The sequence below is a fragment of the Arachis ipaensis genome, chromosome B10 (assembly GCF_000816755.2).
Source record: "Arachis ipaensis cultivar K30076 chromosome B10, Araip1.1, whole genome shotgun sequence".
NCBI classification, from domain to species: Eukaryota; Viridiplantae; Streptophyta; class Magnoliopsida; order Fabales; family Fabaceae; genus Arachis; species Arachis ipaensis.
Genome location: NC_029794.2, coordinates 98,185,741 through 98,196,251, shown reverse-complemented (window position 1 = coordinate 98,196,251; position 10,511 = coordinate 98,185,741). Strand labels below are relative to the sequence as shown.

At 39.8% G+C, this 10,511-nt stretch overlaps 1 long non-coding RNA gene across 1 annotated transcript; it reads right to left on the bottom strand.

Annotated features, from left to right (window-relative positions):
• LOC107624369 lies at positions 1-2,878 on the bottom strand. Its single transcript, XR_001616859.2, has 4 exons — positions 2,489-2,878; positions 1,065-1,728; positions 429-575; positions 1-320 (listed from the first exon to the last, which is right to left on the bottom strand). It is a non-coding gene; the product is annotated as an uncharacterized LOC107624369 (long non-coding RNA).

Sequence of the window (10,511 nt, the reverse complement as noted above, 5' to 3'; positions counted from 1 at the left end):
TAAACTAAATATATATTGCATATATATAGAAAGGTCTTTCAAGTGTCAATTAACATACTTGCTAAGTTACCAAGTCAAATAAATAATAAACATAAGTAAACAAAATACATGTTTTTCTCATGATGACCTTGAACAAAAAAAAAAAAACTAGTTTTTCATTTGAAACCAAAAAGAATTTGTGCTTCACTATTATGCCAAGAATCGCTTTTATCTCTTCAGAAATCTTCATCCAACCATTAGCATGTATACTCTGCAGTCAAATCTAAATGGATATCAATTTTGTGAAGATGTCACTGTGGGAAGCGATGGAAGTTTCGTCTCTGCAGTTGCAAGAGTCCAAGAAATGAATAAATTAGACATAGCGCAAAAGAGTAACAGAATATTTATTTATGTATTTGATTGAAAATATTCATGGAGCTTATACATACTTCTATTGCATGAGGACGGAAGCAGCGACGATGATGATGAAGGCCATGGAGCTACAATATTGTCGTTAATATCACACATGAACCCAACATCGGACGATTTATCAAATATTGCGTCCGAAGAAAGACTCGGCAAAAGGCAGCCAAATTCTACATGACATCGAAATAATTAATTAAGTTCAAATAAATTTTTACAATGGATTGTTCACTTGTTTTTAATTATCCTTTCATGATGGGGTTAGGGCTGATTAACCTCAAAACACAACTATGACAAGAGTGGAATAATGTGGTGAAGGAAAAATAAAGTGATCTCGTTGTTTGTTGGTAAGATGCTATTTATAGTCTCATTCATGATAATGGATTTAATCATATGATGAAGTTAGGAATAAATGCAAAGTCAGCACATTTGCAAGGATATACAAATTTTCCTAATGAATGAATAAGCCAAAATCATTTCTAAGATATAATTGCATCACAATAGACTTAATCTCCATTTATCCAGTTAACTTCCTTCAATTTCACCACCAACCATAATGTGTTAAATAGTTATAAGTACATGTGAAAATGAGATATTATCAAATAAAAATTTCCAACCTATGATCTCACAATAGCAAATTGAAAAGGAAAAGTTTACTGTACCTGACAGTTTAGACTGAGGCATAGAATAGTTTTTGAAAGGCGTCAATGGCGAAGGTGCTAAAAGAGGCAAAAATGGTTGTGGCTATGCACTTGGAGACATATCAAGAGGCAACATGCCATCCTTCGTTGTGATCGAAATGGAATATTTTGTACCACTAGTTGGAGAGCCCTGAGACTTGTTCATACTTACTTAGGGACAAATTAAATTACATCATAAAGAGTGATATTTCTTACAGAAAATAGAACACTCAAACATTGACTAAGGAAATGTTTGTGAGTTTTGATTTTAGAGTAAAATGGAGAGAAGGGAATAGCTTTCTAGTGTAAGGCGAAGTCCATTCTACCCTTCCAAACTTAACCCAAAAACTTCAACTCGCAAATACATGCTTAAAGTCTAAGATACCGAAATAAGTATACTTGTGTTCAGTGTTCATCAAGTACAAGCCCAAAATAAAGAGCAATAGCAGGCCAACTTTAATGACATTCAGTTCTTCATTTCTTATTGTAAATGGTTTTAATTATTAAAAAAAGGGACCTAACATTTTGAAAGAGTTTACCTAATGGATATTAAGAGGTCTAATAAAACTGGATATCAATGAACAATCATAAACTTACCAGTTTAATGATGAAAGGCCATTTCTAGTTCATGACTTGGAACTTGTACCTAATGACAATGAGAATGCAGCACAAAGAAAACCCTTAATCATAAACTATTCTATTACTTTTAGGAGGCCAAATTTAAAGAATATGCAACACAAAGAGTCATAATGTGAATGTTGTCATTTAATCCATCACATATATGATGGTCCATACAAAAGCAAATTGTTTATGTGCTAACTCTCGACGTCAGCAGTAAAAATACTAAGATTTCTGTGATCAATGTTAGGTGTTAACAAAACTAAACACCAGCATTTTACATGTTTCTAGTCAATCTAACTAATAATTATATCAATGACAATTTTAATTCAAGAAGTAGGCATACAAATGGTAAAAAGTATAACTCAAATCATGTAATGTAAGCAGCACCAATAAGATAACCAAATGGTTGCCTCAATTCTCCAACATCAGCTATAAGTTAAATCAATCACGATTCAATGTGCTCTTTAGAGTTCAACCACAGACAAAAATTTCAGAGAAAAAAATTCCTGATTATAACACTATTGCTGGGAAGAAAGGCTTTTCCTTTTATAAAACCATAAAAAAATAAGAAAAATTGAAATAAAACCCCCAAAATCAGAACTATCAAAAAGCCCCAAAAATTCAGATTCAATGTGACTCAGAAATTCTATTCCCATAGTAAAATTCAGAATCAATGCATTCAGAAATTCTATTCCCATACTAAAATTCAGAACATTCCCATACTAAAATTCAGAATCATTGCATTCAAAAATTCCATTCCATAGTAAAATTCAGAAGCTTCTTACCAATACGCAGAGGAGGAGGGGGTTACAGCAGCGTTTAGTGTTGTCAAAGCTTGCGAAGAGGAGGAGACGAGACAGGGGAAGAAGAGGAAGAAGGAGAACGAGAGGAGTTTCTCAAAGAAGACCGCGTAGTAGAGCCGACACAGGAGGAGGAGGAGCCGTGGAGCAGCGTGCGTGGAGAAGATGACCGCGCCGAGGCCCGTGGAAGGGAGCATCGCGCCGTCGCCCGTGAAAGAGAGCACCGCAGAGTCGCCGTATGTGGAGGACAGCACCGCGATCGAGAGCTCCTGTCGTATGTTGAGGAGAGCTGCGATCGAGAGGGTGTGTCGCCGTTTGGGATTGGTTTCAAGTGTTAGGGCTTACAGTAGTGATGAACTGAAGCAAATATGTTCTTTTCTTTTTTTTTTTAAGTTATTTGATTAGGAAATAATTGGTGGGAAGATGATTAAAAGTTTTTTTCTAAAATTTTTAATTGTGAATAATTTTAGGCAACATTTTATAAATGTTATTTATTCAATCTTTTTTATAACCTTTATAAAATGTTGTATTTTTATTTAAAAATGTTGTCTTAAATGTTTTTTATTGTAATATTTTTTTAGTGTTGTTTTAGATATCAAAGACAACCATTTTGTTAGGTGGTAAAAAATTTTGTTATCTTTGCCTTACTCAAAGGTAACTCATAAAAAATGTTATCTTTTTTATCTAAGGCAACTTTTGTTAAATGTTGCTTCGAGTAAGTGTTACCTTAGGCCAAAAATGTTGTAGTGTGGGTTTCTTTCCGAGCTTCCCAGGGAAAAAAGGTTTTCTCCATGTTTGATAAATCTTTCCGTGACTTCAAAAATTACTTTTTTAGGGTCCGAGCTGTTGAAGGAGCTCGGCCCTTTTTTTCTGGATGAGAATGATGAGCCGCATTTTCCTTGGAATGGCAAAAGAATGTAATGGTATCTAAATATACGTGGGAGATATTAGATGAGGCTGAGAAAGCTTTCGTGACTGTGCTGGAAGAAAACTGGGGGCAGCCTCCCCATCTCGACACAAAGAAATTTTTAACCAACCCCTCTCTCCTCCGAGCTGAGCTGGGTAGTGGTTAATTTTTTGGTTTTGCTTGTTTTGTCGAGTTTATCTCTTGTAAGCTCTTTTTTTATTTGTAACTTGGTTTCCCGCTGTTATGTTTTCTTTGGAGAGAAGATTAAGAATAATGAATCCATGAAGGCCTTTAAAAGGGCAAGGAAGGCTACTGCAGCTCAAAACGTCTCGGCCAAGGCAGCCGGGGAGGGGCCGTCCCAGGTTCAGTCGAAGCCGGCCGTACCGAGCTCACCGGGGGCGAGGAAGGTAATCCCTACTCCCCGGGTTCGTTTGGTTGATCCTCCTCAAGCTTCTGTTGCTACTTCTGGTGCTCCTCCAAACAAAAAATAAAAAACAACTGAGCCTTTCAACCTTGATGCCCCTGAATTTGACGCGGTTGAGTTTGTCGATCAGCAGATTGGTCCTTACGGTACCATTCCTACCGACGATGTCTCTCTCCTTCGCCACTTGGATTTTATTACTCAGAGTAGTGTTAAGATGGCACATATGGCAGCTGTCCTGTACCGAACTGCCCAAGACCTCCCTCTTCATGCTACCAAAGCTTTTATGGAGGAGGCTAAGCAAGAGTTTAACCGTATGAAGGGTTTGAAGGAGGAGCTCCAAGTGAAAGTGACCAAGCTGGAGAAAGAGTTGGAGAGCGAAAAGGCTAGTTCTGTTGCCTTGGCGGCTTCTGTGACGTTGGCTGAAGATACAGCATTTAGGCACAAGGATAGCTATGTCACGGCCTACAGGGAAGTTATGCGTCTCAGGGAGGAGTTGGAGTCTGCCCGGGTTGATTATGCCGAGCTCCAGGGTCACCTTGTAGGCAGCGTAAATGCTGCTTATGAGAACCTGAAGGAGCAAGTTCGAGTTCTTGCTCCCGAGGTCGACCTTACTCTCTTCAGCCTGGACAATATTGTAAAGGATGGCAAGATTGTCCCTGACGACCCTGATGACGATGATGTTGAACCTCCCTCTGTGCTTGCTGCCAAAGCCTCTGCGGTGCTGACTTCTTCAGCTCCTTCAGCTGAGGCCGGTCATCCCGTGTCAGAACCTGACTGTCAAATCTTGAATCGGGATGATGGCACTGTGGATGCTGTGCCCATTCAGACTCTCCCTCTTTCACCTCGTGCTGCCGAGAAGCCTTCGGATCTTCCCTGATTATGTAAATGTTTTGTGTAGATAGCCCGGCCTGTGGGCTTTTAAACTTTCTTTTTGTAATGTTTGCTGACTGTTGACACTCTTTTAGTTGCTTGTTTAGCAACCTTGTTTTGAAAAACAAAATAGCTTCCAAGTTCTTGGGGCTGATTTGGGTAGCCTCTTGAGCTTGTTCTTATTATAACTTTATGCTTTTCATATCATGTCAGTTTTTATCTATCTTGGTACCTTTTTTAGGTTTTTTGGTAGTGTTGGAGCCTTGTTGCTCGACCTCTTTGGATTGCCTTTGCGTTTCCTACTTGTGGCTTTGATTCCTTTGAGGCTTCTGAAGTTATTTCTAGTAATCCTGTTTTGTTTGGACCTTTTGTGAGGTCTCTGCTAGGAATTACTTTTTATAACGTTAGGATTTTTGGGAGCCCGATTTCGTCATGTCGGGTCCTTCTAAGTTATTTTTGTAATCCTCTTTCTTGGACCTTGTTCAAGTCTCTTTCAGGGATTACTTTTATAACTTTATATTTTGGGCCGACTTTATCATGTCGGACCCTTCTAAGTTATTTTTGTAATCCTCTTTCTTGGACCTCGTTCAGGTCTCTTTCAGGGACTACTTCTATAACTTTTATGTTTTGGGCCGACTTCATCATGTCGGGCCCTTCTAAGCTATTTTTGTAATCCTCTTTCTTGGACCTTGTTTAGGTCTCTTTCAGGGATTACTTCTATAACTTTATATTTTGGGCCGACTTTATCATGTCGGACCCTTCTAAGTTATTTTTGTAAGTCTCTTTCTTGGACCTCGTTTAGGTCTCTTTCAGGGCCTACTTCTATAACTTTTATGTTTTGGGCCAACTTCATCATGTCGGACCCTTCTAAGCTATTTTTGTAATCCTCTTTCTTGGACCTCGTTCAGGTCTCTTTCAGGGATTACTTCTATAACTTTTATGTTTTGGGCCGACTTCGTCATGTCGGGCTCTTCTAAGTTATTTTTGTAATCCTCTTTCTTGGACCTTATTCAGGTCTCTTTCAGGGATTACTTCTATAACTTTTATGTTTTGGGCCGACTTCGTCATGTCGGGCCCTTCTAAGTTATAGTAATCCTCTTTTGTAGGGTTGGCCAGACCTCTTTCCAGGGATTTACTTATAACTTTGGTTATTGCGACTGGTCCGACTTCTTTACGTCGTCCAGTCTTTAAGTTATTTTTTAGCAATCCATTTTATTAAGACCTTGTCAGGTCCTTTCTATGGATCACTTTCGATAACTTCTTGCATTGTTCTGTTTTCATCTTTGCCGATTTGTAGAAATTGGGTTTAATCCACGTTTGGTCGACCTTATAATGAATTTGGTTTTCATCACTGTTGGTCTTTATCGTGATCGTACAGTGAATTTGATTTTCACTTTCTGCCAATCTGTAGCTTTATAATCAGACGATGAATATTTCAGATTAATGCGGCTTGCGAATTTGTAGAAGATCTAAACAGACTTTATTCAAAAGAAAATGCAAATATATACATGTGGAAGCTTTATCCCTCTAAGTTGGGCAATTTATAGGTCTTGGCTTAGCGCCTCATTAAAAAACCTTTTTAGGAAAAAGAGTGCGCCTTATCCTAAGATCCTTTATCATCCCTAACTATAGTACCTTCTTAGGTTGCAGGCGTGCCATGACCTAGGAAGCTCTCGCGCATGGAGTTTGGACAGTCTGTAGTAGCCTTTTCCAAGTACTTCTATAACTCGGTAGGGTCCTTTCCAGTTTGCTGCCAGCTTTTCTTCTCCAGGTCAAGTCGTTCCGATATCATTTCGGATTAGGATGAGGTCGTTCTCAGAAAAACCTCGCGGCACTACCCTTTGATTATATCTTGAAGCCATTCGATGTTTTAATGCCTCTTCCCTGATCCGAGATCTCTTTCTTGGACTTCTGGAAGTAGGTCGAGTTCTTCCCTTTGAAGTTGGGAGTTGGTTTCTTCATTATAGTGGATCACTCTAGGCGATCCTTCTTCAATCTCCACTGGGATCATTGCCTCCGTTCCGTATGCTAATCAGAAGGGTGATTCCTTTATGGTGGAATGTGGCGTTGTTCGATATGGCATAGGACTTGTGGGAGCTCCTCAGCCCAGGCTCCCTTTGCGTCCTATAATCTCTGTTTCAGCCCAGCCAATATGACTTTGTTGGCAGCTTCGACTTGTCCATTAGCTTGGGGATGTTCTACGGAGGTGAATTGTTGTTTTATGTTCAAGTCAGCCACTAACTTTCATTGGGTGCCATTGTCTGTGGTGATAGAGTATGGAACCCCGAACCTTGTGACAATGTTTCTATATAGGAATTTTCGACTTCTTTGAGCAGTGGCGTTAGCTAGAGGTTCTGCCTCGATCCACTTTGTGAAATAGTCTACCCCTACTATGAGGAATTTGACTTGTCTCGATCCTTGAGGGAAGGGTCCGAGAAGGTCGAGTCCCCATGTTGCGAATGGCCAAGGTGAGGTCACGCTGATGAGTTTTTCTGGCGGAACGATGTAAAAGTTGGCATGTTTTTGACATGGTGGACATGTCTTTATGAACTCTGTGGCTTCCTTTTGTAGAGTTGGCCAATAAAATCCTGCCCGGAGTACTTTTTTGGTAAGTGCTTGCGCTCCGAGATGGTTGCCACAAATGCCACTGTGTATTTCTTCTAGAACTTCCTTTGTGTTGGAAGTCGGCACACATTTTAACAATGGTATTGAAATTTCTCTTTTGTATAGAGTATTATTTATGATAGTGTAGTATTGTGCCTTCCGTTTTAACCTCTTTGCCTCCTTTTCATCTGTGGGGAGTGTTTCCGTTTTGAGGTAGTTAATTATGGGAGTCATCCATCCTTGATCCTGACCTGTTATGGCTAGGATTTTTTTTTCTTCCGAGATTGACGGGTTCTGCATCATTTCTTGGATGAGGCTTCTATTGTTGCCCCCTGGTTTGGTGTTGGCTAGTTTTGAGAGTGCGTCAGCTCGGGCATTCTGTTCTCGGGGTATGTGACGGACTTCATATTCTTCGAGTTGTCTGAGCTGTTCCCTGGTTTTGTCCAAGTACTTTTTCATGGTGGGATTTTTGGCTTGGTAGCTCCCTGTTATTTGTGAATTGACTACTTGCGAGTCGCTGAAGATGATAAGCTTTTGAGCTCCAGCCTCCCTAGCCAGCTTCAAACCGGCTAGTAGTGCCTCATATTCTTCTTGGTTGTTTGAGGCAGGGAACCCGAATTTGAGGGAGAGTTCGATTTGGGTTCCTTGGTCGCTTTCAATTATCACACCCGCACCACTTCCAGTTTTATTTGAGGAACCGTCCACGTAAAGATTCCATTTTGTGGAGAGTTCCGGGGTGTCTGTAAATTCTGCGAAGAAGTCGGCCAGGTAATGTGATTTGATGGCTGTCCGAGCTTCGTATTGAAGATCAAATTCGGACAACTCGACTGCCAGTTGCAAGATTCTGCCTGCTAGGTCTGTTTTCTGCAAAATCCATTTTATAGGCTGGTTGGTCCGAACCCTAATGGTGTGAGCTTGGAAGTATGGACGAAGTCGTTGAGATGTTAGTATGAGGGCGTAAGTAAATTTTTCTATTTTTTGGTAGTTTAGCTCGGATCCTTGTAATGCTTTACTAATGAAGTATACGGGTTGTTGCCCACTGTCGTCTTCTCGAACTAGTGCTGAGGCTATTGTCCGACTTCCTACTGCGAGGTACAATATGAGTGGTTCTCCTTCCCGTGGCCGAGTTAGGATAGGTGGTTGTCCCAGGAATCTTTTGAAATCTTGGAAGGCTTGCTCGCACTCCATTGTCCATTTGAACTTCTTTCCCTTCCTTAGAGTGACGTAGAAGGGGAGAGATCTTATTGCCGATCCGGCTAGAAATCTGGACAAAGCTGCCAACCTCCCATTGAATTGTTGTACCTCTTTGACACAAGTCGGGCTCTTCATATCGAGTATGGCCCGGCTTTTATCCGGATTTGCCTCAATTTCTCTTTGTGTGAGTGATGCACGAATAATGAATCACACTTTTCACACTCGTACCACTAACCAGCAAGTGCACTGGGTCGTCCAAGTAATACCTTACGTGAGTAAGGGTTGAATCCCACAGAGATTGTTGGTTTGAAGCAAGCTATGGTTATCTTGCAATTCTTAGTCAGGAAGTCAATTATATTTATCAGTTGAGTTGCGAATAAACAAGAGAGCATGGATTAATCACGTGCCTGGGCTGTTTTGGGCATTCAACGCCAGGTTGTAACCTGTTTCTGGCGTTGAACTCCACTTTGTGACTTGTTTCTGGCGCTGGACGCCAGATAGCAGCATGGAACTGGCGTTGAACGCCAGTTTATGTCATCTATCCTTGAGCAAAGTATGGGCTATTATATATTTCTGGAAAGCCCTGGATGTCTACTTTCCAACGCAATTGGAAGCGCGCCATTTGGACTTCTGTAGCTCCAGAAATTCCATTTTGAGTGTAGAGAGGTCAGAATCCAACAGCATCAGCAGTCCTTTTTCAGCCTGAATCAGATTTTTGCTCAGCTCTCTCAATTTCAGCCAGAAAATACCTGAAATTACAGAAAAACACACAAACTCATAGTAAAGTCCAGAAATATGAATTTTACCTAGAAACTAATGAGAATAAACTAAAAACTAACTAAAATATACTAAAATCTATGTGAAATTAACCCCAAAAAGCGTATAAAATATCCGCTCATCACAACACCAAACTTGAACTGTTGCTTGTCCTCAAGCAACTAGACAAATAAAATAGAAGACTAATAAGTCAAGAAGCAATAATATCTCAGAGTTTTTTTTGAGTGAAGCCCAGATTCTAATTAGATGAGCGGGACTAGTAGCTTTTTGCTTCCGAACAGTTTTGGCATCTCACTTTATCCATTGAAGCTCAGAGTGGTTGGCATCTATAGGAACTTAGAATTCAGATAGTGTTATTGATTCTCCTAGTTCAGTATGTTGATTCTTGAACACAACTACTTTATGAGTCTTGGCCGTGGCCCTAAGCACTTTGTTTTCCAGTATTACCACCGGATACATAAATGCCACAGACACATAATTGGGTGAACCTTTTTAGATTGTGACTCAGCTTTGCTAAAGTCCCCAATTAGAGGTGTCCAGAGTTCTTAAGCACACTCTTCTTTTCACTTGGACCTTGACTTTAACCGCTCAGTCTCAAGTTTTCACTTGACACCTTCACGCCACAAGCACATGGTTAGGGACAGCTTGGTTTAGCCGCTTAGGCCAGGATTTTATTCCTTTAGGCCCTCCTATCCACTGATGCTCAAAGCCTTGGGATCTTTTTTCTTTACCCTTGCCTTTTGGTTTTAAGAGCTTTTGGCTTTTTCTGCTTGCTTTTCTTTTTCTTTCTATATTTTTTTTCTGCAAGCTTTGTTCTTTGCTGCTTTTTCTTGCTTCAAGAAACATTTTTATGATTTTTCAGATTATCAATAACATGTCTCATGTTCATCATTCTTTCAAGAGCCAACATATTTAATAGTCTTAAACAACAATTCAAAAGATGTATGCACTGTTCAAGCATTCATTCAGAAGACAGAAAGCATTGCCACCACATGTTACTAATTAGAATTTTTTTTCTTATTAAAACTCGAATTTTATTGCCTCTTATTCAAAAGATCTGCTATTTTATTCATGTTTGCTGATGATGAGAAAAATAGACTATAACTTAATTGGAGATAAAATCAAAATAGACACTAATTACTATTATATGACTCCTAAGGTAAACTCCTATAACGATAACTATCACAGAGTTAAAGCAGAAATTGGAATTTAACAACCTTTGTTCTGGGAAG